Source organism: Drosophila montana, unplaced genomic scaffold (genome assembly GCF_035044405.1).
Source record: "Drosophila montana isolate Dmon_TW-CO22-7 unplaced genomic scaffold, ASM3504440v1 contig_3830_1, whole genome shotgun sequence".
Classification (NCBI taxonomy): Eukaryota; Metazoa; Arthropoda; class Insecta; order Diptera; family Drosophilidae; genus Drosophila; species Drosophila montana.
This window is the reverse complement of record NW_026998701.1, coordinates 21,773-45,469: the sequence shown is the minus strand read 5'-3', so window position 1 is coordinate 45,469 and position 23,697 is coordinate 21,773. Positions and strand designations below refer to the sequence as shown.

The 23,697-nt window shown below is 36.6% G+C and overlaps 1 long non-coding RNA gene across 1 annotated transcript; it reads left to right on the top strand.

Moving 5' to 3' along the window:
- Window positions 1-417: 417 nt before the first annotated feature.
- LOC135437606 (uncharacterized) lies at window positions 418-1,592 on the top strand. Its single transcript, XR_010437716.1, has 3 exons — window positions 418-578; window positions 639-894; window positions 1,335-1,592. It is a non-coding gene; the product is annotated as an uncharacterized LOC135437606 (long non-coding RNA).
- The last annotated feature ends 22,105 nt before the right edge of the window (window positions 1,593-23,697 follow it).

The window sequence follows — 23,697 nt, the reverse complement described above, 5'->3', positions numbered from 1 at the left end:
AAACAGGCATTACTTTGAATATACTGGTTCATTGTCCTTTATCTTAATTGTTCCTACGGCAGACATAACCGGACGAACTACTAATTCGTAAATGTTTGCAAAATTATGGTTTTGGCACTTATGTTATTGTATCCGTTCCGATCTGCCACTGAAGTGTACTTCCCTACATTTCAAATCGATAATGGAAGCTCAAGTTGTAGTAGCCGAGTGGGAACAGTTCTTGATTGTTAGAAACTTTATGTGCTACCCTCGCACTTAGCTCACACACTTTTGCATATTCCTTTTGATGTCTGATTTGGCACGTAGGCAGATCATACGATAATGCAGTTAAACTGAGGAGCGATCGCGAAAGCTTTTATCACCGTTACAGCTAGGTCTATAAAAGGAGCGGGCGACCACGTGCGACAGTCTTCAGTTCAGATTGGAAGCGAAAAGACGTACTTCGTCAAGAAGATTAAACAGTGTAAAAACGAAGTCTAAAGTTAAAATAAGTAATAAAAATAATAGAAAGCGTATTGAAGCAGACGTGCGAGTGGAAAAGTATTGTAAAATCTAAGTAGTGAAAGATATTGAAACAGGTGATTTTATATTAGCCTAGTATCAATGGATTGGTGTTTGACCCTTGTTTAATTTTACAGCCTCGTGGCAGGGGTGCTGCCGCAAGCGCTGGTCCGCTTTTCACCAATCTCTTGGTGCATATATATTGGCTCGAAACAAGGGTAGTAAATCTACTCCAAGGAGATTTCGGAACCGTGCTCCAGTGCCACATTCGAGACTGCTCGTTGATGATCATCAAATGTGTCTGGCGTTAAGTGACTTATATAAATGGATACCAAAGTCACAAGTTTATTCAGATCCACAAGAAATTATGACTTAAAATCTGTGTTGCGTAGTGTAATTGATTATTTATTCTCCTTTGTGCTACCTTCGTCGCTCTTATTGAGAGTATGAGAATTAGAATTGACAAAGAGTAATGCGCACGAACAAGCTAAAAGATAAAAGCAACTACAATTAGTAAAACAGAAGCCATCTGAACGAAATTCGAAGCACGCATCCATACATACATCACATTAAACTTAAATTTTTGACATTGCGATCAGCGGATGTCTACCTAATCTATTCCCATTGATCGAAGCTAAAGTAAATTTAAGCAACTAAACAAACATGAAATTACATTACATTGAATTAAAAATTAGTCGATAGATTTTAGAGTTAAGCAGCAGTAGTAACATTCCTTTTGACCTATGAATATATTTGGCAAGGGTAAGGTTGTGACATTTATATGCACGTCAATATTTATATATATACTTACAATTAACTTTCTTTGTACAAAGGCAACAATGATACCCATACAATAATACACCTACACACACCCACCAACATCGACGTCATATTGGGCCCAAGTGCACGCAACGATGGAAGTATGAGTGAGTTAATATAGAGTAGTGAGGACTATTTTTTTTGTATATCTGTTGTATATATATATATTTACGATTGACATTGCATTGATCTCGAACCTATTGCCAACGTGAGCGTAAGATAACAGTTTTCTTCAGTAAGTTATGTTGGAAAACTGAAGTTATTTTGTTGAACAAAAATCAGTATATTATTATTTTTAAAATCAGGAATTCGAATTGGAATGTTTCGGTAAATCTTAGGGAATTGATAATTCGCTTGTAATATAATCATGTATCTTGAGATCAACGGCTTGCTTCAATTAAATGATTTTGTTATATTTTAATATGAATCGGTGAATAATTATCTTGTCTCTCGAGTACCATACTGAATTCTGTTGAAATGCGTTAATGCGTTAGAGTCTCGCCTAGGGGCAATCTACGATTTTCTGGTTGCTATGGTAGGGAGGGTAGAGACGAGGGACAACTAACACCAAGATCCCTCCATTAGGCATATTGGATCCCGAGTTTTGTGGTGTTTGTCGGAACACTTATTTACAGGATAGGGAAATAAAGATAAATTTTATGATAGTATTTGATCTTGTTTTTTTTTTTGAAGCGTACTTGATATTCTTCATGTCAGTGTATTGGTGTTGATAGGCAGATTGGGCGAGGAAGAACCCCGACCACGACGAGCTAAATTGAGCAAAAGCAAGAAGTACGCGCCCCCTAACCCAACGCCCCGCGACCAACGTAAGCCATTAAGGGCGAAAACGCCATAGAGGGTTACAAATGGACGTGGACACTCCATGTAGAAGGCAGCATCGACTGCCCCCGTATACACGTGGACACTACAAAGTCCAATTATTAGAAAAGCTTGAGAGTAAAAAGAGTGGACTCTTAACCCCAAACATGGTAAGCATGCACTTACGAGAGATACTGTCGACACCGTGGATTGAGACTTGCAATTTTGAACGTAGTGCCCGTGCAGTCTGAGTTTGTTTCCAATAATCGATAACTTTCCCCGATTCCAAGTAATCGATGAGAATCGATATCGAAATCCTGTTTCTTGAGCAAATTCGCTAAATAATTAGAGCTAGAGCAATATATACATATCTCAGAGTCTTTCATTTTATAGCTATCACCACCTCCCAGCTACTACCTTATAGCTACAAATCAAATAAACAAACCAATTAATATTGCCCACCAATTTAAACCACAATTTGAATGAAATTGTATTTTTCAGAATATAAAAATATGCTATAGAAGAAATAGATCTACCATTGATAATTTCATCAATATCGGTTAAGAAAAACAAAAGTTAATAAAGAATATTTGTTTTGGCTGGCCACGAGATTGGAGCAGCTAGCGCAAATTGCGAGAATGTCTGTTATATATCACATTCATGCGCGTCTTCATTGAATTATACTGCAATTTCGCAATTGCGATTCCATTGTTTTATGTGCTGCTATTTTAATCAGTTTTTTACTCTTTAAAACTCAATTGTTGGTGTGGCTGTTAAGTAGAGGCAGTTGAAACTAGTGTGGTCTGTTAGTTCGAGTATTATCGAGGAAATACTTTTAATTTGATAATACTGCTTAAGCAAACGAGCGCGTAGCGCGATCTGCATTTGGTGTTTGTAGAAGAGGTTTCAGGGTATTATCTCGTCGGGAGCTCCCGACTAGAACCTCTTACTTGTTATTACTGCTACTGCTCCCGACTAAAACTTTTTACTTGTTTTATTTTAATTTGGGTTGAATGTAGTTCTTTGATCCCCAGTGTCTACTGATTATTTTAAAGTCGCCACTGCTACTTACCATTCATTGAACTTGAGGGAGACTTCACTAGAAAATAAACTGATTCACTGTTATAATATGCTTCAGTTTCAAATCCGATCTTTGTGACAGCTGTGGAAGCAGTGTGGTCATAATCACAATCTTCCTGACGAGGATCCCGTTGAGCTAAATTATTAATCCCATGCCTTTTTTTTTATCCAAACTGTTTGATGTTTTTAAACTACTTTGATAATGATAGCGAAACCCCACTTGCAACTGCCTTTTCTGGTTCTTTTTAAGGTATGGGCATTTACCTTGCCATTTGTTGTACCCTTTGTCTTTCTGGTTTCCTTGGTTTTGATGCTGGTTTTAAGGTGATTTTTTATCCCTCTCCTCAAAATTCCTCGCTTAGTTTGTAGTAAAGGTGTAGCTATCATGATTTTACTCGATTTCCTGTGCCATTGTCAAGGCAGACGGCAAATCTTTGGGCTGAGCTAAGAACAGAACATCGGTGAGGTTTCTCCTAATTCCATATATTAGCTCGCAAAGTGCGTCTGATTTGTACTTATAATTCATGCGATATTCCAGAGAGACATCATATTCCATCATAGGTTTGTTTGATAACAAGGTGAGCTTCTTCTTAACCTCGTCGTAAAACTGTAAGAGGGTCATTTAATCCAGCCAGAGTGTCCCAAGTGTCTGCTCAGTCAAGTGAACGATGCTGGCGAGCTGCCAGCTGTGCTGCTTATTTTATTTCTTATTTTCAACGCCTGATATAATGCTATTAAGATTGCAATAAAATCTGTATGCAGCCTTTGCCGGTTGGCGCAAAGACACATAGTGCTCTTGAGCCCCATTGAATTCTCGGAGAGATATTACAACGCCTTCGCAAAGAACACCTGCTTAAGTGTCACATCTTCATATACTTCTATCTCAGGTTCCGCCACCGAACACTTTTGTATTCGGCTTCTGAGCTCCTGCATTGTCCTCTGTCCTTGCTATAATAACCTGCAACTGTGTCGCGTCCATAATTTATTTTTGCAACGTTACTCCTGGATTGTTTATCGTTTAACGCACAAATACTTTTCGTACTAAGTCAGCTCGATATATGTTAAGGACTAATTTGATGAATATATATAGTTGGGAGCTCTGCCCGGTAGAGATATCGATTAGAGCCTGTAGCGGCTGATAAAATATTGGACATATTATAGAAGGGATGGTAACAGGAGCATACGATAATAGGGAAGTTGAAGCTTGTGAAAACAATGTGCGTGTGATCTCGCTGAGTATAATAAGAAAAACTTATCATTGTATCAATAAGAAATGAACGTATGAAGTGAATAATAACCAATGTATGCATATTAAACTTAAAGAACCTAGTGTAATTTCATGGCTGCAAAAGATCGATCCCTACATATATGACTATTACTAACTGGCCCTAGTCTAGTCTAGTACAGAAAAATGCTGAGCTTGCGCCTTATGCAAGTCTCATATTACCCACGGAGTTAGTAGCCATAGGCAGCACTATTATATTGTATCATAGTAACCATTTAGTCGCTTTTTGTTTACTTATGTTAACATATATATTAAAATTTGGTTCAAAAGTGTGCGAACGAACCAGCACAATTGCATTACCTGAATTTAGCACAATACATACAAAAGCAAGACATCACTTTTGCATGACTTTGTTTTTGAAAATAGCTAATTTGCTTCGTTACCAAGAAATCGATAAAAAACGATATCTAATCCAGTTTTTGCCCTAATCTCATAATTTTTAAGAGCTAGCGTGACCAAATTTGACAAGTATCTTTCATTTTATAGCTATCGCCACCACCCGCAACCGCCCCATAAATATAAATAAAATAAATCAATTGGGACTACCCATTTATTTAAGCCACAATTTTAATTCAACTATACTTTTCAGAATATACGAATATTCTATTGCACAATTAGATGCACTTCTGATCGGTAAAGAAAAACAAAAGTGATGAAACAAGCAGCTAGCGCAAATTGCAAGACGTTTTGTATGCATGCACAACCCACATTCGTGCGCGTCTTTATTGAATTCTACAAATAGCATTGCAATAGTGATTGTATTGTATTCTGTGCTGTGTTTGTGTGCTGCTGTTTAATACGATTTTTATACCCTTGCAGAGGGTATTATAATTTTGTCGTGAAATGTGTAACGCATAGAAGGAGACATCTCCGACCCCATAAAGTATATATATTCTTGATCAGTATCAACAGCCGAGTTGATATAGCCATGTCCGTCTGTCCGTCTGTCTGTTTCTATGCGAACTAGTCTCTCAGTTTTAAAGCTATCTTTATGAAACTTTGCAGAATTCCCTCTTTCTGTTGCACGCAGCTCATATGTCAAAACCAGTTGGATCGGACCACTATATTATATAGCTGCCATAGGAACGATCGGTCGAAAAGTAGGTTCTTGTATGAAAAACATTTTTGTTTATAAAGTTATCTTGACTAAACTTGGTATTTATTAGTTTTACAACGCTCCCCATATATATGCAAAATCCTATTAAGATCGGGCAACTATATCATATAGCTGCCATAGGAACGATCGGTCGAAAATTAAGTTTTTGTATGGAAAATTTTTTATGTTTTTCAAGATATCTTGACCAAACTCGGTACTTATTAGTTTTACTAAGCTCCCCATATATATGCAAAATTCTATTAAGATCAGGCAACTATATCATATAGCTGCCATAGGAACGATCGGTCGAAAATTATGCTGTTGTATGGAATTTTTTTTGTTTTTCAAGATATCTTGACCAAACTCGGCATTTATTAGTTTTACTATGCTCCCTCCACTTATGTAAAATCTTATTCACATCGGGCTACTATATCATATAGCTGCCATAGGAACGATCGGTCGAAATTTAAGTTTTTGTATGGTAAATTTTTATGTTTTTCAAGATATCTTGACCAAACTCGGTATTTATTAGTTTTACTAGGCTCCCCACATATATGCAAAATCCTATTAAGATCGGACCACTATATCATATAGCTGCCATAGGAACGATCGGTCGAAAATTAAGTTTTTGTATGGGAAATTTTTATGTGTTTTAAGATATCTTAACCAAACTCGGTATTTATTAGTTTTACTACGGTCCGCATATATATGCAAAATTCTATTAAGATCGGAAAACTATATCATATAGCTGCCATAGGAACGATCGGTCGAAAATTATGCTGTTGTATGGAATTTTTTTTGTTTTTCAAGATATCTTGACCAAACTCGGCATTTATTAGTTTTACTATGCTCCCTCCACTTATGCAAAATCTTATTCACATCGGGCTACTATATCATATAGCTGCCATAGGAACGATCGGTCGAAAATTAAGTTGTTGTATGGAAACCTGTTTTGTTTTTCAAGATATCTTAACCATACTCGGCATTAACTATTTTTCCTGTGCTTCTTAGATACGGGCAAAGCACTATGAGCATTTTGAAAAGGTTGGGTCTGCAAGGGTATTAAATCTTCGGTGTGCCGAAGATAGCACTTCTTTCTCGTTTTCATTGAAAATAATTCCTTAGTGTGGCTGTCTAGAAAAGGCAAAAAGGTGTGTAGGGTTCGAGTCCGGTATAAGAAATATTTTTTATTTAAAATTTGTGTTTATTTCAGCTGCACTTGATGTTGACAGAAGAGGGTTCTGGATATCCCTTAGGAGGGAACTGCCGACAAGACCCTCTTGTTTAAATATTGTATGAATTATACTCTTAGTAAAGCTCGTAAAAAATATTATTAGATTTGCGCACTTTACAAAACTCACCTGAAACTCATTCTTCACTCGGAGCCTTCTTTGAAGTTAGAAGTAAAATGGTATGCTTAACTTTTATTATATTGCTACATGCCCGACTAGGATATACTCCTATTCTTCGTTAAGCAAAACGGAAAATCAAAAAACCAAACCAAATATTTTCATCATTTTATTTACTATTTACGATGCATACACACAGCATAGCATACAACCACTAACCAAATAACATATAGACCGGACAAACCGTACTTTTGAGGGTGACATTCGATATTTCTGCGGCTGGTCCAAACTCGCCTTCGTTTTTGTTCGGGTTCGAGACATGCCCGCATGCTCTCAGAAGCAAGAGAGTAAGAATACATATGGCCTGTGTCGGGGAACGGCAACGCTGTCTTTTTACTCGCTCACTCTACAAGAAACTGCTGTGGCTTACTCTCATCCATATGATTTGTGCGATAGACCGGCATCGCTGTTTTTTATCTCGCTCCCACTACAGGAAACTGCTCTAGCTTACTCTCAATGCTCTTTCAATTTGTCTATGTACCGTTTAAATGTTTGTGTGTGTATTTGTCCGCACAAGCAAAAATGCCGAGAAATTCAATTTTTCTCAAAAGTCGGTGGCATATCTTCCCTTTTGACGGGACGAGTAATATGAAATAATGAAAGGGTTTGCCAAGTCGATGCGAAATTCTTTCTTTTTAGCTCGTTCTTTTTCGAAAGGGTACCTAAGCGTTGGCATGTGTGCATTTAAAAGTTTTTGGACTTGCTATTCACGCATACTAACATATTTTGTATATGAATAGAAGCATTTATGCGCATGTGTGCCTGTTGGTCCCTGCCTGCCTGTCCGATCCAAATTTGACAATATTTTTGGACTTCTGAATTTCGAGCTCTACACACACACACAGAGACACAAATGTGTGTGAATGGGCTGATCATGGGCGCAAAATTTAAAAATATCATTATTGGCACGCGTCTGACGCGCGCTCTTCTTTTTATGATTTAGGGCTTGAATTGATGAATGAATGTTGACCCCTCATTACCTGTAGATCAAATTCATATATGAAAAAGCTAAATATTTTAAGACAATAAAATTATTAATACTATCAATATATAATTGCTCCTAAAATTAGTTAAGTGATCAGTCACTTGACCTACATATGCAGGTGCAGGTGTTTGCCAAAAGTTGACCCTTTCGGCCCAACGGGCTGCTGCAATTAATAAGGGGTCAACATTCATTCATCAATTCAAGCCCTAAATCATAAAAAGAAGAGCGCGCGTCAGACGCGTGCCAATAATGATATTTTTAAATTTTGCGCCCATGATCAGCCCATTCACACACATTTGTGTCTCTGTGTGTGTGTGTAGAGCTCGAAATTCAGAAGTCCAAAAATATTGTCAAATTTGGATCGGACAGGCAGGCAGGGACCAACAGGCACACATGCGCATAAATGCTTCTATTCATATACAAAATATGTTAGTATGCGTGAATAGCAAGTCCAAAAACTTTTAAATGCACACATGCCAACGCTTAGGTACCCTTTCGAAAAAGAACGAGCTAAAAAGAAAGAATTTCGCATCGACTTGGCAAACCCTTTCATTATTTCATATTACTCGTCCCGTCAAAAGGGAAGATATGCCACCGACTTTTGAGAAAAATTGAATTTCTCGGCATTTTTGCTTGTGCGGACAAATACACACACAAACATTTAAACGGTACATAGACAAATTGAAAGAGCATTGAGAGTAAGCTAGAGCAGTTTCCTGTAGTGGGAGCGAGATAAAAAACAGCGATGCCGGTCTATCGCACAAATCATATGGATGAGAGTAAGCCACAGCAGTTTCTTGTAGAGTGAGCGAGTGAAAAGACAGCGTTGCCGTTCCCCGACACAGGCCATATGTATTCTTACTCTCTTGCTTCTGAGAGCATGCGGGCATGTCTCGAACCCGAACAAAAACGAAGGCGAGTTTGGACCAGCCGCAGAAATATCGAATGTCACCCTCAAAAGTACGGTTTGTCCAGTCTATATGTTATTTGGTTAGTGATACAACACAATCACAAGTGCAATAAGCACAATTATACATAATTAGCATGAAACTACGTAACTGCTTTGGAATTTGGTATATAATATTTGTGTGATTTGTAGTTCATCTGAGCGAATGCTTAGATAGATTTTAAAATTAAACGTCATTCCAATTCCCCATTTCGCCTAAATTATACATTTGCTCGAGACCATAGAGTATTAAACAGATACAGAGGAGGCTTTTGGCTCAAAAGCTCTTTTTAAAAAAATGTGAAGCAAGATTGCAAGGTTGCAAACACAAATTGCAAACACAACACCCGGCTGTCTGCAGCTACTTCTGCCAATGCCCAAAATTCAATGACAATTATTTTTTTGTCTTCTTTCTCTATTCCTTCCATTAGTGCCCGCACTTTTTCAGCTGATATGCTTTATATATGTGTGTGTCTTGCATAGTTGTATGTGTATACATATGTGTGTAAGCATTCATATTGATTTGCGCGCTTTTTATGAGAGCATTTAACTGGCAATCGATTTTCGTTTGTGCATTTTCATTTAAATTTGATAAGAAAACTATTTGATAATGAGTACAGTGAAGTGTGTGGTAACTGGATGCACAGGAGGCTGCCGTCTATTTCGTGTTCCAGACAGCAATGTTCTGGAATGGAACATTTCCTACTGTTCTAACAACTGCCAACCTAGTAGCAGGTTATCTAATGTAATGTATACATACATACATAATTACAAGTGCTTATGAATGACGCTAGCGAGAGGGGGGAGTCATAAATTGACTGAGCCTCGGCATTTAGCGCATGATCGTCGAGCAACTCGAATATTCGTATGCGGCAACGAATTTATTTTATGACCTTCCCCAAGAAATTTCATGGTGTGCAATAGCTGCCCAAAGTGATGTCTTCTTCTTCTCCACTCGCTTTCGACTTGCAAGCAGCCCGGCAGATTTTTATAATTGTTCATTTTTCGAACAGCAAGGCACCCTTTCTCAAAATAGGGTACCTTCTTAAATACAAATTTTTATCCAATGTCTGAGAAAAATATAATTTCATATTTATTGTGCAACTATTAGTACAATCAATAATTATTGTTTTATTTAAACATTATCTACCATTTCTATAAACAAGGGTATCAATGCCTCGACGCGCCAAATAGTTGTTGGCATGTGTGTCTCATCTCACACATATTGGTAAAAAATATGCATGTGTGCGTAACCCTTTAATTTGAATGGCATGGCCTGCTCGCATTCGATTTTTCTACCTACTTGCGCCGAGACTCGGCTATGCAACAACAACATTAGAACCCAAATAGTATTGTTGTTGTAGGAACTACAGAGAAACCTGCAAAAAGCACAGTGGCATTATCTGTCCCTTTTCTATGCACTGAGTTTCCTATGTCCTTATAATCTTGCTTCAGAATTTTAACAATCAAAACGGAAGATGAAAAAAAAATTGGGTTTTCATGGGCACTGTTGTTGTTTTGCAACTGATTTGTTGTTGCTTTCCATGGTAAATGAGCTTTATTTCTTGAGTTTGATTTTGCGTTTGCGGACCAACCTTGTTCACCTTGCTTCAGAATTAAAACGGTAATAAAAGCTCGGAGTCAGTTTTCAGCTCTGTATCTTTTTATTACTCTATGGCTCGAGCGAATCGCTTGTATATAAGTGCAGTTAACGCACACATACACACCTACATAGAAAGCCAGCTTCAATTGGCCTATTTTCGTTCCTCTTTGGTGGCTGTGCTATCGATGTTGTACGCACATTCGTTAGCGCGTTTCGGTCAAAAGACGATCGCTCCCCTACACTTTTTTGATCAGGCATATCTCTTTTTGTAATCGTTCGGCTCATTGAACGTGCATGTCTAATATCGAATTGATACAGTTCCTATAAATAATAAATTCGATTTTTATATGTAAATTAATTCTTATTAAATCGAGTTTAGATTTAAACATGGCAACTCAAAAAAGTTGACGAATCAAAAAAGATTTGCAAAAAGTCTATCAAATGCATAATGTGTATAAATGATCAAAAAATTAATCATAAAATAATCCTGGAATCTACAGAGTTAAAATGTTGATTTGATATGTTGGCCTGACAGAAAGATACAGCGTGAAATATCGGACTCGAGAAGAAGCTTTTGATCCAAATGATGAATATCATAGCGAGCTAGAAAAACTCTGTAAAACGACAAAGGCTCCTTTAAAGTCTGCTATAAAATCGCTAATTCCCGCAGCGCCTGCATGCCCGTTACGGCTCCATGCACAAGTCTTCCGCATCTGGAAATTAGACTGCTCGAAACTCTTGTTCATAATGATCATCCGATTACGAGTTTAGAGAAATTCAATCATCTGATATCATGTCTCTCTGGTGAAGCTCTAGGTACTGTTAGAGCATTTCAAGGCACCGAGGATAATTATTTAAAAGCATAAGACATCCGAAAGAGAGTATACGACAATGAATTTCTAATATTCAATGAAATACTTCTGCTCTCTTTATCCTGCTATAGACAGCGAAACCTTCTGCGGCGTCGTTGATATATAGGGCTCGCTCCTGTCAATAGGTGATGACAAAAAAAATCTCATTCAATTCGTTATAAACAAAGCTACCCGAATGACCAAACAAAATGGGAGGATCCACTCGACTATTTCATTAGGGAATGAATTCCAAACAGCCTTGAATCATAAGTATCATCACCTGTCTGCTAAAGAATCAGGTATAGTTTCGACCCACCCACTGCCAAAGCGGAGTCAAAGGCTATTTCAAAAAATAAAAGTTTGGGTTCGTTTTCGTGTTTTGCGGCTAGTTTAAGAAACGATCAGGCCATCCCAAAATGTTTATATTGCGGTTCTGAAGGCCATTCGATACTGATACATCATCGGTTTGAGTTCGCTAAGGCGGTCCAGTTCAGTGGTCTGATTTAGAAAAGTTCATTTATGTTAGGCAGCCAGTCAAAGACGGCGAAGTTATTTTAAAACTGTCAAAATAACCTAAATGATTGGGATTCCTTGCAGGAGGCACTGAAGAATGACTTTAGTGAAAAGCTAACGGCGAAAGTAGGAAGAAGAGTTATAATGAAAAGCTAACTGAATATTTCTATAGTATAAATATTCCAGAAAAACAATCCAATTTGGATGAGGAAAGAATTATTGAGGGCATTCCGATTTTAAAACAGAATAAAGGATGTCTGTACAATACTACTAATCTGCACGAATTCCGTAAGAAAATGAATATCTATGAAAAAATAAGTTTAGATCAAGGATTTAAGGCAAAAGTAAAGTTTGAAAGCAGTCTAGATAAAAATACCAAAGACGAAAGACGTTGTTTCAAGTGTGGAGGCAGCAAACATATAGTCCAAGATTGCAAACTAAGTGGTGTCAGGTGTTTTAATTGGAATAAAGTTGGACACAAGGCAAATCAGTGTGAGGCAAAAGTTCAACCAAAAGTGCTTTGCAAAACGATTTTTAATAGAGCATTTAAAATGTGAAAATCCGTGAACGACATAGAAAGGCATTATTTGATTCGGGCAGTGACATTTGTAACATCAGTGAAAATATTTATACACGATTTTACCCAGTTGGCAAGAAAATTTATAAGCTATGTTAAGTCGAAGTTGTTACCAGCGTGGGCGAGGTTCCAATAAGGATATGCTTCCATGTGGTGCGTTATAAAGAAACCCTTCACGAAGGGATTATAGGTTGCGATGTTCTCCATTCTGTTGTTGCCACCATCAGGGCAAACGGAGTTATTTTAGACGCAGCGGATATAGTGTACAAAAAGAGAAGAGCAAGGATCCGATTAATCGTATAGTTACAAGCAAAAGCACACACTTTATAGTGTGTAGTGTATTCATGTGCATAATAAATATGTTAAACGTAGTTGCTAATTTAAATTTATAGAATTCTTCTTTATTAAATTCAAATTAGCTTATCGTAGCGTACAAACTCAACTTAGCATTATTACTTTAAAGCTAACATAGTCAAGGCAGAGAGCTTACTCATGCTATATAGTTGCGTTAAAAGTATTAGTGCGCGTGCAGCTATTTTTTTTTTGTGAAAGTACGACGAGCTATTTTTTTTCTTAATAACTTTTTTTTTATGGTTGATCGCACCAATCTCTAGGGAAATGTACATGTAATATTAAATGTAAAACAATTTTAATCTATCCTTATGTACTTTGTGTTTTTTTTTAGAATCTATTATTATAATATTATCATTAGGTTATATTTTCATATTTTAAAGGGTCCTAGATATCTATTATCTAGTTTATTACTTGTTTCATTACTTAGTAACGCTTGGTCTCCTAATCTAACTCTAATTTAAAATCAGTTTCCATCACTTTCCTATCATACTATTCTTTTTGTTTTTCCTTTTTATTTTTTATTATAGTTGTAGCTTATATGCCTCTTCTAATCTATATTTAGATTCCTTGCGTAATCTTCTGTATTATTAAGTGTGTTTCTATTGTATCTATGCTATTAAAATAGTTTGGTAGGTTTGGGTTTTTGCTAAAAACTAGTTCATATAGACAATAATCATGTGCCATGGATGGGGCTGTAATTTAACAATAAGGAATGAAGAATAAGTCCAAACCAGAAAAGAAAAAGAAACACAAAAGTCGGGGTTCACAAAATTCAAAGATCATAAAACTAAGAACTTCCAAAACGCTTGGGATCGAGCAATACTGGAAACAATGGAACAGACACGCAAACTATTGAAAGAAAAGGAAAATAAAAATATTAAAATTCTGTGGTCGGATAAGGGTAACGAGACCATAGCAATAGATGCCGACGATTAAAAAAATAAACTGACAAATATTTTAGACGACTTATGCGCGTCTAGAACACTAAAACAGGATCCGATATCAAGACTTTAAACAAAGAATAATAACTTCATGACACAATTATTCAGGATGGGTCTTATTTCAAAGGACGAATATAATATAATGTCTACAACAACAGCGGTACCTCCGATGGTATATGGACTGCCAAAAATACACAAGGAAGGAACACCACTGAGGCCAATATGTTCCTCTTCCGGATCTCATATTATTGGCTGTGCAAATACATGATACAAATATCAAAAAATCTGTCAATGGACTCTAAATACAACATCAAGAACGCGGTAGATTTTAAAAAAGAGTAAACAATTCCTGCATTAGGGAAGATGAAACATCCTTTGACGTAGTATCCTAGTAGTTTCCCAGCATACCCATGAAATTATCACTTGACACAAAAGACAAAAATGGACCGAATTAGAAGAACATAAAAGTATACCAAAACAACATTTTATGGACATAGTTAGATTTTGCTTTCAGGAACACCGATATTTTCATTACGAAGACAAGATATACACACAACTAAAAGGAATACCAATGGGATCACCGGCTTCCCCAGTAATCTCAGATATAGTAATGGAGTAATTGTTGGACAACATTACAGAGAAATTGAAAATAAAACCAAGATTTTTGACCAAATATGAAGATGACCATTTTGCCATAACGGACAAAACAGAAGACCATAAAATTCTAAAAGAATTGAATCCGTTTCACAAACAAAATAAATTTACTATAAGACGGGAATATTACCATTTTTAGATTCCATATTAAGCAGATTTCACAACACACTCAAAATTAATTAAGTAATACTCAACTTCAATTCTAACCGCCCAAAGAGTATGATAATTAATACAACACTATTCTGTATGACAAGAATGATTAAGATATCGGACACAATAAACCACAAAGAAATTGAACATGAAATTAAAAAACTCTTGACCGGAATTGACTTTCCACACAATGTAATTAAAACATTATTAAAAAGTCGACAAATGGAAGCGAAAAAGCCAACGGAACCTACCAAAATATACAAATTCCTAATATATGTAGCACGACAATCAGAACGCCTCACGAACTCTAACTGCTACAACAAACAAGAAATTAAAGTAGCACACAAACCTACGAATACCTTACAAATTATCTTCAACAAGATAAAGTCAAAAATCCCTATGACCGACAAATTTGTCTACCTATCAAACCCATCTTAATGCTATTAAATCTATCTCCTCTCTACTTTCTGATAGAGACCTTTTAGTAGTTCTTGGGGACTTTAATCTTCCTGTTGTCGAGTGGTCATCGCCATCTGACTCAAACTTTCTGTTGCCGTCATCGTCAAACGAATTTATTGATGGTCTACATGAAATGTCCTTACGGCAGGTTAATCGTGTGCGCAATTCAAGAAACAGATCTCTTGTGCTCAACAGTGTTGTGCACAGGATCAATCCGCTTACACTTCCTGAAGACCCTTTTCATCCAACTCTGGAAATGGTCATTGATTTACCAGCCCGAGTCCCTATCAAGGAATCGGAATTAGCTGAACGTATGCGTTGTTTCCGAAAGGCTGATTTTCATAAGCTAAATGATCTTATTCTGCAAGTCGACTGGTCCCAACTGTATAATTATGCAGACATTGATGTTGCCTTGAAACTTTTTTATGACACCTTGTACTCGATTTTTGATGTCTGCGCTCCTCTTGATCACCCAGCGATGCCTGATAGGCCTCCCTGGTTCTCAAATGAACTTATGAGGTTAAAAAACATGAAGTCGAGGTGTTATAAAAAGTGTAAGAAATTGGGAAATCACTTTGATTTCTCCCGCTATGCAGTTGCCCGATCAAATTTTTCCACCCAAAATTTCATCTGCTATAAGAATTACCTTCGTCGTTGTCGCCTTCAATTTTCACATAATCCTAAGCAATTTTTTAACTTTGTCAAGTCTAAACGAAAGACATCTTCTTTGCCTTCTTCGGTTAAGTTTGCAGATGAGAGCGCGAACACTGATCCAGGCATAGCCGATATGTTCGCAAACTTTTTTCAAACTACCTACTCCTCCTCTAGGTATAATAAAAATCAGCCTTATCCTTATCAGTTACAGAGGTTAAACTGCATCTTTAATCCCATTATTACCGAAAGTTCGCTTCATAGCGACCTTAACACCATCAAACCGGTTTACTCACCTGGCCCTGATGGTATTCCTGCTGGCGTGCTGCTAATGCTGCAGCATTATGTAAACCTGTTTTAAAACTTTTTGAATTGTCCGTAAACACTTCATTTTTTCTTTGCCTTGCATATAAGGATATGGCATCATGTTATCTCTTACAAGCGGACATTGATGCGTTTCAGGCTTGGTGCCTAGCCAACTTGTTAAACTTTAACTGCTCTAAATGTAAGGTAATGACCTTCTAAAGAAGCTCTCCTCAATTGGTTTCTTACATCCTTGATAGCATACCGCTCGAGCGTGTTAATAGTACTTGTAATGAAGTTAATGATCTAGGTGTCATCCTTGATCATAAACTTAAATTCGACTCTCATGTTAATACCGTGGTCAATAAGGCCAGAATAGTTATGGTTTTCATCAAGCGATGGTCGAAGGAGTTTTACGATCCGTACACGACAAAAACACTTTATATATCTTTGGTACGACCTATTCTTGAGTATGCCTCATGTATCTGGTCACCACAATATGCTACCCATCTGGACAGAATTGAATCCGTTCAGAAACAATTCTTGTTGTTTGCCCTTAGTGGTTTAAATTGGGATCCTCGTGTGCGGTAACCGTCATACTCCAGTAGACTTCTGATGATTAACCTTCCTTCTTTAATTAATCGTAGAACCATGCTGGGTGTAATATTTATTCATAAATTAATTACTGGTGAAATCGACTCTTCTGTGTTGACTAGCCAATTAAATTTCTCTTTCCCTACTAGACGAAAACGTAATTTTGTACCTTTATCGTTTCAATTTTGCTCAACTAATTATGCCTTGCATGATTCTTCTATTCTAAACTATTTAGAAAGTAGATAGTCCTATTTTTATTTGTAATTGTATTTGTACACATACTCGTAGTTTGTATCGTTTTTTTTTTATTATTTTTTTTTCATATCTACTTTGCATTTCGTGTCGTACGTTACACGACTGCGCCCCTCGGTTGGTTGGGCGGGAGGTGGGATGCAGTACGTTGCATCGGGATTCGCGTTGAAAAAAAAAAAAAAAAAAAAAAGCAACTTCATTTATCAAATACAATGTGGCGGGGAAAACAACAACAAGTGCAATAGTGTTTACATAGGCACAACAAAATCCAAACTAAAATCAAGGATTAGTCAACATAAATCAGACTTCAAATTAAGACATCAAAATAATATACAGAAAACAGCACTAATAACCCACTGTTTGAGAAACAACCAAACACCAATTTTGATGCAACAAGAACAACACTAAAACAAACGACACACATTGCAAATGCTACACATAATTAACACATCAACCGACAAACGACTGAACTACAAGACAGACACAGAAAATTGCGCTCACTTGTACAGACTTTTGAAAATCTAAACAGTTTCAGATTCAATCTCCACGTCAAAAAGCGCAGACGTGTAAAATAATATAATAATAAAATATGTAAAATGCTCAATTAATTGTATAACCTAATGTATTCTAATATTAATTGTTTTTTGTATCTTGGTGTTAGTGCCCTGAACACGCTCCATATATTGGAAAAGAAACATTAAAGTAAATTGTTTTTCAACTAAGTATTTTTACAAGCCCGGAACTCGAGCCAACCAACAAAATATTTAAAATATGGAAAGGTCGCCACATCCAGCACTAAATACAAAAATATTGAAGCCATACGTCCCAATCAGTTTTATCAACTGATATGTAGGAACGCATCTATTCATTTAAGATTCTGTGACCTCCTTCCACAATTCCTAACGTCTGGTGACGGTGCGCTGTACACGTTATGTTGTCTATTTTAAGAGTCGTTTATTATTCAGTACCCATGCTCGTAATTAACGTCTTCTTTGGACCGTACTTTAGAAAAAAGGATTCGAATATATCTTTCTGTGACTTTGTCCCACAGTTCCTAACGTCTGGTGATATTGTGCTGTAGACGTAATGTTGTCTATTTTAAGATATTTACATAAGTCGTTAATCATGGATTGCTTGTACTCAGTACCTATATCTGTAATGAACATCTTCATTGGACCGTACTTTAGAATAAAGTATTCAAATATGGCTTTTACTACGCTTTTTGCGCTTTTATTCGCTATAGGTATGGCAACAAGATATCTTGATAAGTCGCAAATAATCGTGACTGCATATTCGTAACCATTTTTTGACTCCGATAATGGACCAATTGTGTCGACAGTACTTTGTAGAAAACAGTTATTGGTGTGTCTGTAATGGTTAATGCGGTCTTAGTGTGCTTGGTAGCTTTAGGTTTTTAAAATTTCGGACATTTAAGTACGTACTCGATTATATGACGTGTCATATATTTCCAATAGTATTGTCTTTAAATATATGCTTATGTTTTTGAAATGCCTGTAAGACCTCCTTGCATGGGTTCATCCTGGAATGTAGACAATATTGCATCTTTTTCTTTATCTGTAATTATTTGCTTCTCTGGCTTGAGAAGCGCTTAATTTCTATTAATATACACTGCCCATATTTTGGAAAATATGTATTGAAACGTTTTCAAAGATTTTTTCGCTCAGTGCCACTTTGAGTTGGCTTATCTTATACAGGCTTCTCTTTCAAGCCTTTGAGAGAATTAACCTGGGTCGAGAATTCCTTTGGTATATAGATTGCTAATCTCAATTCATGCTATAACTTTTTTATACCCTAAACAACTTGAAAATGGGTAAAAAGGGTATTATGTATTTGTGCAAATGTGTGTAACAGGCAGATAGTATATATATTCTTGATCAGCATCAACAGCCGAGTCGATTTAGCCATGTCCGTCTGTCTGTCCGTCCGTCTGTCCGTATGTATGAACGCAAGGATTTCAGAACCTATAAGAGCTAGGGACTTAGCTGTAAGTCCTCCTAGTGCATGCGCAGATCGAGTTTGTAATCGATAAGTAATCGATAAAAATCGATATCGAAATCCTGTTTTTTGAGCAATTTTGGTAAATAATAAGAGCTAGAGTCACCAAGCTTGACATTTAGCTCCTAGGATAATATATACATATATATCAAATATCTTTCATTTTATAGCTATCGCCACTTTCCCGCTACCACCATAAAGCTATAAATCATGTTAGTAAACCACTTGTATTGCCTTTCTAATTAAGCCACAATTTAAATGCAATTGTCATTTTGAGAATACACGAATATTTTATAGTAGAATAAGATCTACTATTGAAAATTTCATCTAGATCGGTTAAGAAACACTAAACAAAATGTGTTTTGGCCTGCAAACACGTGCAGCAGCAAGCGCAAATTCCTAGAATTTCTGTATACATGTACACACACATTCAAGCTCGTCTACTTTGAATTCTATCAACAGTATTGCAATTGCGATTGTATTGTGTTCTGTGCTGCTATTTTAATAGGTTTTTTTCTCATTAAGACTTAATTATTGGTGTGGCTATTGAGTGGAGGCAGCAGAAAGTAGCGCGGTCAGTTACGAGTTCGAACTCTGCTTAGGAAAATGTTTTTCTTTTGACTGGTGTGGCTGTTGTGCAGAGGCGGCAGCAAGTGATGCGGTCAGTTGCGAGTTCGAACCCTGCCAAGGGAACTTCTTTTTTTAAATTTATCGTTATTTCTAGTAAAGCAAACGAGCGCGTAGCGCGAGCTGCATTTGCTGTATATAAGATTAAGATGGTTCAGGGTATCCCCTTTCATTTTCAAGATTTAGCCTTTGGATTTTTTTTGTTTGTTTTCATTATTATCTCCTGCGCAGGATCTATTTTGTTTGCTTTGTTGTCTTTTAGTACAATTTAAGTTTGGTATGTCATTTCTTTTGAAAAAATTTGTAAAAATTTTAGTTTGCAGACTCACGCAATGCACCTGGAGCACAGCGTCTGCCTCCTCTACCTTGGCCTTGAGTGCCTCCTGAACTTCCCGCATGTGCATAAGCTCTGAGTTCTCAATTTTCAGCACCTTGCCAGGGATTTTGCCAGCTAGTGCGGCATGCATGTGCTCAATCATTGGATACAGTCGCTCGCAGAAGATCTGTTTCGTCTCCTGTGGCTTGGCATTACCCAGCAACGAGACACTTAGTTTTTCCTTTGCAGCTGCTGTGGCATCGGCCAGGCCTGCTCCGTCCTTAGTACTGGCGGGTTATGGTGGGATGCATGGTCAGCGCTTATGCCGTACGACGGCATAAACAGTGACCGTCAAGTGGCTGATCATATTACATTTGATCGAGTCACTGACTTGCACTCATGTTTGCACTCGCTCACTTGCACTTTCGTTTTGTTTTGTTTTTTTATATCCATTGTTTTCAATGGCAATATTTAAGATTGTCACAAAGTGTTACAATGCGCACGCATGAATACACTACACTTCATGTCAAATTTGGTGACTCTTAACCTCCGAGATTTGCCCAAAATATAAAATTTCGAAACCGATATTTATCGATTGCTTGGAAACGATGCAAGTTATCGATTATCGGAAACAAATTCTTACTGCAAGAGTAGTAGGACTTACGTTCCAAAGTCTCTAGCTCTTATAGGTTCAGAGATCCTTGCGTACATACATACGAAGGACGGACAGACAGACGGATTGAGTAGACCGACTCGGCTATTGATGCTGATCAAGAATAGATATAAGTTATGGAGTCCTCCTGCCTGTTATATACATTTGCACAAATACATTTTAGCTTTTTTACGCATTTTTAATAGGTTCAGGGTATAATAATTACATTATTCTTTTAAGATAAGAGGTGTAATGTCATTATTTACATGCAACATTAAAGTGTTTGTTCCATATATAAAACCTATATATATCGCGATAGTGAGAATGTCGCTCGCCCTAATATTCAGCGTATGCCGTTCAGTTACTGGCCAGGTTTGCCTGTGCGAGTGAGATGCCTTATGAACTGTGCTGTTATGTTATGCGGGGATAAAGATAGAAGGATAAGTACAACTTTCGCATTTTTTATGTCGTAAGCCAAGTCGACTCAAAGGCACAACGTGCTCCACCAGTTGTAATTGACCTCCACGTGGTAATCTGGGTAATTGTCTAATGTGGCACAATTCGGGTGGCGTAGGTAACTATTTTTGGAAGTTTCTAATTTTCTGTAAAAGTTTATATAATGTTGTTATAAATGAAAATTAAAACTTTACATACTATTAGTTTTGATATTATTGAACATATTATTTATATCTTATATAAATGTAATATATCGTTAATTTTTTACCAATGGTTCCGATCAACATGCATGGAATTGGTACAACTGCTTACGTAGCATCCCGGAGGGGCAATAGTCCTGCGCATTGATCTGGCTCATTGTATTATAAGTCACTTATGGTACAAAGTGCCGTGGTACTGAACCTCAACGTACAAGCCACCTTACACACGTGTAGAGATTCTGTACTAATGTATACCATACACATGTATGCTTGATTGCATAGCTACACTCTAGGCTGAGCTATTTTAAATTTGTTCGATTACGGCATCCTTTGTAGAATTTTTAAAGTCCAGTCAAAAAACTTTTTTATTAGATGCGGCGGCTGCCAATCCTATTTAAGTTCTATTATTATACAATAGGTTTTAAAAACATTATCATACACATTTGAAGTTAAATAATAGAATCTATGCTCGAAACCACTTGGTAGTGGTTATAAATTTTTCCCCAATAAATTTACATTTAAAATTACGTGATTCAAGATTGAAAAGGCTAATATTTTCTGACTTTATATTTGCAGTTGAAAACGGCGAACACTGCAGTTATGTAAACAGTGCTGTACCCAGACAATTTCCGAATTTCCAAGGCATGGATATTATTACAAAAGATAATTTGCAAAACACATGTGCAACAGAATTTCAAATTTTCCAGTCAAGGTTGCAATATCCTCTAAAACTATCAATACCTCCATATTTGCGTCACTATATTTGTGTTCAAGGTACTTACCCACTAAAATATATATACCATGTATATATATATATATATATATATACCTATATATTTATATATATATATTTATTTATATATATGCATATCAATATATAAAATATACAATTACTTTAAATAATTTTTAATTTTTGAAGGAAAACGTTTAAGAAAACAAGGAATTGATAGAAAGCCACGACAAGCATATAGCGCAAAGCAATTAGACCGCCTAGAAAGAGAGTTTAAGGCGGACAAATACCTTAGCGTAACAAAGCGTATGGAACTGTCAAAAACATTGTCTCTGACTGAAGTCCAAATTAAGACCTGGTTCCAAAACCGTCGAACAAAATGGAAAAAACAATTAACATCTCGTCTAAAAATAGCTCAAAGGCAAGGACTATACAACCGTGACATGTATTTTTCGGCAACAAGCACATCTTCTTGCTTAAATTTTCATCCTACCTTGCTTACTGATTCCGAGCTCTGCTTTATAAAACCATTTTAATTTTGAATAATCAGAATAAAATTGTACCTATCCGTAAATCAAGAAAACAAAATACCCCTACACATATGTCGAAATTTGATATTGCTGCCATCGTAAGCTAATGTTAAAAAAAATGTCAAAATAAATTAAAATTAAAAAAATAGTCATATAAGAATTAAATTTTGCACCAGTTGTTTCCAATGGATGCTAACCACTTGTGAAGCAGCCAGATATTGACGAGTTTCGTTTAAAGTGAGTTTGGTGAAAATACCTTTAATAACTAAAAGTTTCTCATAATATATAATTATTGTGCGAAACTTTAACCAAAATATAAGAAGCATAATCACCTTCAACAAGTGCACTTGGGACTGTATGTCTGTGCAATGGCACCAGTTAGTTATAGTTTCCAGTGTGCGAGTAGAATGACACCTTTGCCGACTCCGACATATGTATGACCTGATTGCTTAAAAAGACGGGTCTAGCAAATTACCATCAAGGATAGCTTCATTGAAGAATAACGCATTTTAAAAGATCTGAGAATCTGTATTATAACATATCTTATTACACTTATTGTCTTTTGGTTGTAGGTCGTTTATTTGTCGGACTCGGGGGTTGGATTTAAGATACTTAAGAGATGTGAATAGTCTTTCTAGAATAAAATGAGTTTTAATTTGACGGGATTTTTACTTATAAAAGATTATAACCAATGTGACTATAAGGCTTTTGTTTGTGCAAGAACTCAAATTGTCACGTTGGACTTTTCTTTGTTTATATAGTCCTTTTATACCAAACTTCCCATTAATAAAATATCAACAAAATCTTTTAAATCATATATGTAAGTCAAAATCTTATTTGTCTATTTTATTGGGTTTTTGAATATATAATAGGGGATCTTCGGCTGCATTGCATGATCCCTACGGGGGATCAATTTATAGATATCACCTGGTCAAAACGCGGCAGCAACTTATCAATCGCAAACGCTTGCGTTGATGGGCAAAGCTCGTCAAAACAGGCTGCCTACCCAGCATTAAGTAGTTTGTTCAGTGGCATCGTACATCTTACTGGCTCCCTAGACAGCCACATGAACTGTTCCTCAGAGGTACCATAGTAGTTAACCCTTTCATGTATCCCGTGATCACCTGCACACTTGGCACATTTAAGTGGCAGGACTCAAAAGTTCTTGGCGTGACCAAACTTGCAATTGTCGGAGATCCACCTTGATACAAACAAGCAAACTCTTGGCAACAACGGTTCGCCTTTTGCCGGCAGGACAGCCGGAATTTTATTGTCCACAAATAGCTTGAATAGCACCTTCTACAAGTTATCCTGCAAGAGTTTTCATC